General features: G+C 53.7%; 1 long non-coding RNA gene across 2 annotated transcripts; it reads right to left on the reverse strand.

The window, feature by feature from the left end:
• Positions 1 to 2,346: 2,346 nt before the first annotated feature.
• LOC110343488 lies at positions 2,347 to 7,170 on the reverse strand. Of its 2 annotated transcripts, none has more exons than XR_002385787.2 (4): positions 7,009 to 7,170; positions 3,711 to 3,863; positions 2,884 to 3,253; positions 2,347 to 2,431 (listed from the first exon to the last, which is right to left on the reverse strand). It is a non-coding gene; the product is annotated as an uncharacterized LOC110343488 (long non-coding RNA). The 2 variants fall into 2 exon arrangements; XR_005872574.1 differs by lacking the exon at positions 7,009 to 7,170 and adding an exon at positions 6,636 to 6,798.
• Positions 7,171 to 7,909: the final 739 nt, after the last annotated feature.

Raw genomic sequence — 7,909 nt, forward strand, 5'->3', positions numbered from 1 at the left:
TGAGATGAGTGTGTCAGTAACTGAGGTGTGAGTCTTCACTCAGAAGATCAAAACTGAACCCAGAGCTCACCTCGGTGGCCCTGCCTGGAGGCCTGTCAGCAAGCTAAGCTCTGTAAGCATGTGGTGACCCAGCTGTGACTTCCTGCTTGCATGTGGTCGAGAGTCAGAGTAAAGCAGGCTGCCGGCCATCACCCAGGACTGTCGTCCTGGTCTGCAGGGTTGGGGTGGGGCCCTGGCCTAAGCCTTCCTTCCAATCACAAACCAACTGTACCACTTCCTCATCTCCCCTCCAAAATGGAAGCTGTGCTCAAGATGGTGGCCTTCTCGCTCTACTGTTAGAACAAAATCTTGAGACAAGGAAATTTATAAATAGTAGAAACTTAGTTTCTCATAGTTCTGGATGCCAGGAACTCCAAGCCCAAGGCACTGGAAGTTCAGAGTCTGGTGAGGCCCTTCTCCCTGATGGCAAGATGGCGCCTTGATGCTACACCCTCACATGGTAGAGGGTGGAAGGAAAAGAAGGCCTCGTTGGACCCTTCTAGACCTTTCATACAGATCTGACACACCTGGACTGAGTCCTGGGGACTTAATCACCTCCTAATGGCCCACTGTTAGCACTGTAGCTTCAGGGAGGACTTTGTGGACATGAACATTCCAAAATACTGCCGTGGCTTCCCCATCAGCCTGGCCCCTGGACAGACAAGAGAGACCGGTCTCTAGGATATGCACTGTGAATGAGTATATATATATATATATATATATATATATATATATATATATATATGTGTGTGTGTGTGTGTGTGTGTGTATACATATTTATCACTTCTGCTGCTAATGGCCACAACTATTCAGATGTGTCTGTGACCACAGCATTTCCCTGGCCTACTGTGACATATTTAGGTCCATGTTCTCTCACCAAACCCATGTAAATCACCTCGATTTCCACTGGCCAGCAAAGCCCGGATGTGATAGTTCTGGGGCTCTCGCAATGCTGTGCACAGCCAGAATCGTTAATACCTCCACCCCTCCATCCCCCCAACCCCCAGACCTGAACCACTCTCTCTGATTGTAGCTTGTTGAGAGGTGTGAGTGTGATGCCAAGCCAGGCTAAGGAGCCACGGTGACTAGGTGGCCTCCTGGGAAGACCTCCCCTGGAAGCAGGTCCCCAGTTGGCATGGAAAGCTGTTTTCACACTTGCCTTGTTTTTCACAGCAGCTGGGGAGCCAATGGCCTCCTCTGACTGTGAAACAGGCAGGGAGAAATCTCTCCTGGGGAAGGCAACAGGGAGCAGGGAACTGCCAAGCCCACATAACCTTCCAAGCCTGGCTCTGCCTGTCTGGTCATCTGGATCCTTCCCCACACCCTGTGGACGGCCCTAAGTGCCTCCTGGGCAGGACAGGTCCCACCCTGAGCAGCCCACAGCTCCTGGCCAGCCGGGAGGTAGGTTTTAACAGCCTCCCGCTCCTGCTGATTGATCTCTGCACGGGAGGGAGAGCGGTGGCCACTTCTCTGGGAGCCTGAAAACTGACGCTGCTTTAACCAAATCTATTCCCTGCTGACTCTCAGTAGCATGACCTTGGACTCGTCACCTGCTGCTTCCTTCATCCCTGTCAACACTTACCGAAGCCCAAGAGGGCCCCATGCTGCCTGAGTAGATGCAAGTCTCTGTTCCCATTTTGAGGCCCAGAGAGGTTAAGTCGTGTAATGCAGGACACACAGCTAGTGGCCACACATGACAAAGATCTTACTTAGTCTACTGCCTGTCTTTGAAGACCCGACTGCTTGCATGTGTCTGGCTAAGACCCATTCCTACTTTTCCCCACTGGCCATACCATGTGCCTGCTCGTCCTCTGTTATGTCACTTCCTCTGGTCCCTTAGTGGGAACAGCACAAGGACACTACGGTCAGTTGTGACCATGGTTGTGGAGACCTGCTAGGCCAGCTTCCTTGATGTGCTGAGATCTTGCCTGCTGGTGGGAAGGAGCCACTAAGGGAAACCATAGCTGGGTGACATGTTTGCCCACCCAGAGGAGGCATGGGGACTAGGTTTATCCAACAGCTGAAAGTGGGGACGACCTTTCCATAGTGACCGCACTGTGTGTGACACAGAACACAGTATAGACACAGCCCAGCACACAAGTTCCCAGAGCTCCAGTGTGTATCCACCTGTGTGGAACCTTTCAGCTAGGGCAGGAGAGCCAGCTGTTAGGGCCCTGGGCCAAGCGAGAACAACAAACTGCAGGAAGGGGTCAGGCCTTGCTTGCAGAGTTGGTGGTGCCATAGTTTTGTTTCTGTTGCCGAGATTAAAAAAAAATACCCCGACAGACACTACTTATAGGAGGAAGGATTCATTTTGACTGATGGCTCCAGAGGGGGTATAGTCTATCATGGTAGGGAAGGCTGGTGTCAGAACCATGAGGCTAGCAGCAGTCTGGAAAGAGAGAGAGAACAAGAAGTGGGCCCAAGCTATGAAATCTGTCCCAGTGCCACACTTCCCTTAGAAAGCCTCCACCCCTGAAGGTTCCATACTTTTCCAGACAATGTCACCAAGTGGGTACTGAGTTAAAACACACACACACACACGCACACACACACTCACACTCACTCACACACATACACACACTCACACACACACGCACGCACACACACACAATGCATTTCACATCTCACATTAAACCACAACAACGGGGAGGTCTGTGACCTCCTGGGAGTGTGGAGGAACAGTCACAAGGCATTGGACTGGTACTGGGGACCCAGCTATGTGTACAGTGCCCCACCTAGAGTGTGTGTGGCTTCTATCCATCTCTTTAGGGTCCCCAGGTCTTGCTCCTATAGGTTAGTAATAAGACCCAAGCAATCAGCATGGTTCAGGTGAGCTCTCACTCAAGATAAGCAAGTCCACGGCCTCTTCTCTCGTAATCGAATCTCGTAATGAGTTAGTAAGGAGAAGACATCCAGTCATGGAGGCCACCTTCGAGATGGTGGAGAAGTAGGGGTTCCATGTGGCCGGAAGGAGATAACAGAGCAGAGGATGCCCTTGGTGAGCTCTCGTTCCCACAGGCTGGCTGCCCCAGTCCCAAGGCTTCGCTGTGGCTCCTGGTTAGGATCCACCAGTTCCTTCCAGGTCACGTCAGAGAGCTGGCATGCCCCTCAGGATCATCAGAGGGAGCTGCAAGAAGTGCTGCAGGTACTTGAGGGAAAAATTATGACAGCTAGAGATGGGAACCAGGACAGGAGTGGCACGGGCCTGAAACTGGCAAGGAGGGAGGGGAGGGGAGGGACAAGGGGTCAGGTACATTCTTACTACATCTCTGTGAACAATTCTCCCGTACTAGTTTCTTGCTGTGACCAACATAAGAACCGGAGTCTATTTAGACTCACTGATTGAGGGGATACAGCATATCATGGCAGGTAAGGCATGGCAGCGTGAGCGTGAGGTCACACTGTCCGCAGTCAGGAAGCAGAGAGACGAGTGCCGGTACCCAGCTTGGCTCTCCTTTTGATCCGGTCTCGTATCACAGCCCATGGGATGTTGCCACCACATTCATAGTAGATCCTCCTCCTCAGTGTGTTGCCATGGTGAGTGTAATATGGTCAAGTTGACGTAAGATCAGCCCTCACAACTCCCTATCAGTTTCTAGGCCCCTCTTTCTCTGGAGGCCCTGTGGGCCTCTTGCCTGCCCCCCCCCTTAATTGTGGAATTTCCTTACCTTTCTGGCTGCCATCCCTCAGACAGGTGGCTCTCACTACTGGGCTCCCATCCTTGCGTGCTCCTCCTGCCTGCCAGCGGCCTAGAAATGAACAGCCTACACCATTTCACCATGAGTTCAATGTAGGGCAGGAATGGTCTTCTATGGACAAGTCTGTGACACAAAAAAGCCTTGAGATGAGGAGGGGACACTAAGAACTCATGACCAAACTCACACTTGGAGTTGGCTATGCTGGGATGGGGCCAGACAGAGCTCAGATATTGACTGGGGACCCAGGTGAACAGGTGTGAGTCATGGGGACATGCTGGCCTCCCTCCTCAAGAGGCCATGGCCCGTGGGGTCTGTTATCTTTCCAGGCAGGCCAGTTCTTGGTGGCCCTGCCTCAGGCTGACAGCATGAGAGGAAACGGGAGCTGGAGTGGGATAGGAAGGCCCTGCACATGGCTTCCAGGGAAGCGGGGCAGCAATGCCCCGTGCGGGTGCACACCATGCCCACCCTCCCACCTCCTGGATGCTATTTCAGCAGCTTCCTGGCTTGGTTCCTTTCCTTCTGCCCCACCCCCATCTCTGTGTTGGGTTAGGCCTGGGTGAGCAGCATGTGGTCCCGGAAGAAGTGGAGCCTCTGGCCTTAGGCTGCTAAGTGAAGGCTGGTTTGAAACTGTGGGATTCTGATTCAGACGGGGAGGTGGGGGCTCAGAGCTACGGGATACACCGGGCCCAGTCCACGAAGAATGTTTGCTTAAGGTTCCCATCTGGTTCTTCAATGGACTCAAGGTTCATTTCTCCCACTGCAGGGATATCTCTGAATGTGAGGACAGATGGCCACATGTGGCAGGCTTAGATGGAGCAGGAGTTTCATCATCCTTTCCCTAGCAGGGACCCAGGACCAAGAAGGAATCTCATTACCAAGTGGACAGGGTCCCACCTAGGAAGCCACAGAGTCAAAGCACATATCGGAGCGTGCCTCTTACCAACATGTCAGCATTCACAAGGACTGTCTGCCACCCCTGGGGTAGCCTACAGAGCCACTTGGAAATTACTTAAAACACGGGACATCCCTTCGTACTCAACCCATCTTCTAAGCATCCGTCTAGAATCCCTGTGTGTCTCCACAGCCATACTGTTGTAGTTGACAGCCCTGCCACTCCCTACTCTGCCTGCGAGCCTTCTTCTCTGCTTCATTTCTCTCCGCAGTGGTTAGTGCCAATGGCCCACTCCATCCTGCGTCCAGCTCCGTCATTTGGCGTCCTTTCCCTCCCCCACTCACAGTGGAAGAGAAGGAGCAAGGGAGAGTGATGCCTGCTGTGATTGCTCCGTAGCCTCTGGACCTGCACTGTGCCCCTGTGCTATACAAATATTTCTGGAACAAATAGAAAGGGCCCTTTCTTCAGAAGACGCTGTTTTTTCCATCAGTAGCAGGAGACCTCTGGGGACCCTGTCACTCTGACGAGCTCTCCTTGCAGGACCTGCTTTGGGCTAGAATAGAGTGCAATTCCTTCCTGGTTCTCACTGAAACTGGGGTTCGCCGGAGCCTGCTCCCCCAGGTTGGCGATAGGTCCTTCCCCAAGCTGTCCTTGAAGCCCTGAACAAGCCAGCCCCACGTAGCCACACCTGTGTGCACCCCTGTGTCATTCCTCATACTCTGGAGCATATTAGACACTCTGAACCCACCGAGACCAGAGTCTGTATCTTAACTGTGCTTAACCGTTTCGTTCGGGAAGCTCTGGACTGCCCACAAATGTTCTCTTTGTGCAAGACTAAAGGGAATGCTTTGTCGAAGCCATCTTGACGCCCTTCCCCTGAAGCTACGGAAAGAGCCAGCACAGGCAGCTGGGGGAGCAGGCCTTTGCCTTCCGGCAGCAAAGGGCCAACCTGCAATTAGCGCTCTGAGTGGGGAGGCGAGGCGGGCACAATAGGAAGCTGCGAGCAGCAGCCGTAATTGCAGGGTGTGCCAGCCACGGTGACGCGCAGGGGAAGGTGGCATTATGACAGCAACCACCTATGCGTGAGCGGCTGTTGGGGTGGGGTTGTGGGGACCGGCAGGAGAGGAGAGGGTGACAGCAATACCAAGAAAAGCCCGAGACTCCTCACACCTGGGCCCTGTTCTCGGTGGAGAACACCCAAGGGACAGTTGCCGCAGGGTCCTCAAAGGCCATCAGGAGGCTCTATGAGGTGCAGCTTCCTGGAAACAGCCTGTTGCTGTATCTAATCTGCTTCCAGTTTTAGGGCTTTAGGGTGACCTTCAAACTGAAGTCCGCTGGCTATCAGGCACCCATGGAGACAGCCACCCGCAAAGAGGAGGTCACCCGGGTGAACTTCCTGCCTCTGGCCAGCCTGTCAGCCTGCATGCCCTAACCAGGCAGCTCTGCGGTTGTCTGCCTTATCTTGTAATTCTGAATGATTAGTCACTGAAGACTGTTCTCACTGGCACAGTAAGGACACGGGGCTACACACTTGTCATCCCAGCACTTGGGGAGTCAAGATGGGAGGGTTGTGAACTTGAGGGCAGCCTCAGCTAAACAGCAAGATCAAGGCCAGCCTGAGCTACATAACGAGAGAGAGAGAGAGAGAGAGAGAGAGAGAGAGAGAGAGAGAGAGAGAGAGAGGGAGGGAGGGAGGGAGGGAGGGAGGGAGGGAGGGAGGGAGGGAGAGAGAGAAGAGGGGGGACATTAGCTGGGTACCCCCTCTTGTAGAAAAGCATGTATAGGGCATTCATAAAGTGATGTTCCATGCCATCCTCTGAAGGGAAAGCTCCCATTCACTGAGGGTGTTGTTGTCTTCTCTGGGAGATTCCTGGAGCTCCAGATCCGGGCATTTTTACTAACCTACATAAAAACACGAGGAAGGTGTTGGAATTCAGGACCCGTGTGACTCATCTGAAGACAGGGAGATTAGACGTTAGAGGGTGAGCGGGCTGGCCCCAGACCTGTGGAAAATACCAGCACGGATGAGCCCCTGGGCCATCTCAGCCTCAGTGTGACATTGCCCAGTCTTCTCTCGGCCTCTTCTTCCTGGGTGGGTACATGCTACTCACTGCCGTTCAGTCATTGTTTGGCAGTCACCGTACCAGGTTCTGGGGCGGAGCCCGGAGTGACCCCAATGCTGCCCACCAGGGACTCTGAGTTCACACAGACAGCAAAGGGTACTTGATTTCACAATAAGCTCTTTGATGGAGGGAGGTCTGTGGGGACTGGGAAGGGCTTCGAGTGCCTAGAGGTCAGGCTGCCCCTACTTCTTGTCCGCCGTGTCCTCTCCCCTGGAACGTCTCTACCTTCTCCACCCTGTGAAATCCGACCTACCTCAGTGTTTATGGCCAGGCTCACTGCTTCCAAGGAGTTTTCCATGGGCCCATGGAGGATACACAGATGACTAAGTTCTGTGCCTGCAGTGGTTCCGCTGCCCTTGCTCTGCTTGCTCTGAGCTGTCCATCGAAGGCTCAGTGGCCCCGATGTGATATTCAGTTATGCTAGGACCACGTAATGAGAGGGATTTCAGTGTGCCCCGGGGAGGCATGAAAATTCCCCTTTCTTCTGATGTCACACGGAACCATGACGCTGGAGGATCTCACGGTGATTCCCCTCCCCCCAGGTTGATCTCTGTGGCCCAGTACTCTCCCTCCAGGTCAAGAATTTACCCACAGTGTTTTCTCTGTGGCAGATGGGCAGCGCTGCCCTTGATCTATGGAGTGGGCAGCAGGGCTGAGCCTACTTGTTTGTGCCAGGACCTTGTGCCAGGGCCACCTTCCTGGAAGTCACCAGTGTCCTGGGGCCACACAATAACATAGGTACTGGGGTCCGTTCAGTGTCCCGTTGTTTTTCTTGAACTCCCTTGTCCGCATGAGCTGCCTTGGGCTTGCCAGTGTGGCTCTGGGATCTGTCAGCCTTAGCTGCTATTCCTGCCCGTACAGGTAAATAACACCCTTCCCTGGGATTTCATAGCAGGATGCTAACCTGAAAAGAGGACCCCAGAAGCTAAGAGCAGTCTGTTATAGGAGTCTCCCCTGCCTCCAGGAGGACTTGTCCTACATAGCAGGGTGGGGTCCTGGGCAGATGGAGTCTCTGGGTCCCATGCAACCGTGTAACCATGGCAGGATGTTCCAGCCCTCATTGCCTGCTCACCCACCCGACTTCCTGGGCCCCGCCCCATCTGCATCTTCTCAGGTCCTATTCCCAGCTAGGAGGGCAGCAGCCTTTGTATTTT

The sequence above is a fragment of the Mesocricetus auratus genome, unplaced genomic scaffold (genome assembly GCF_017639785.1).
Source record: "Mesocricetus auratus isolate SY011 unplaced genomic scaffold, BCM_Maur_2.0 Super-Scaffold_4256, whole genome shotgun sequence".
In the NCBI taxonomy this organism is placed as follows: Eukaryota; Metazoa; Chordata; class Mammalia; order Rodentia; family Cricetidae; genus Mesocricetus; species Mesocricetus auratus.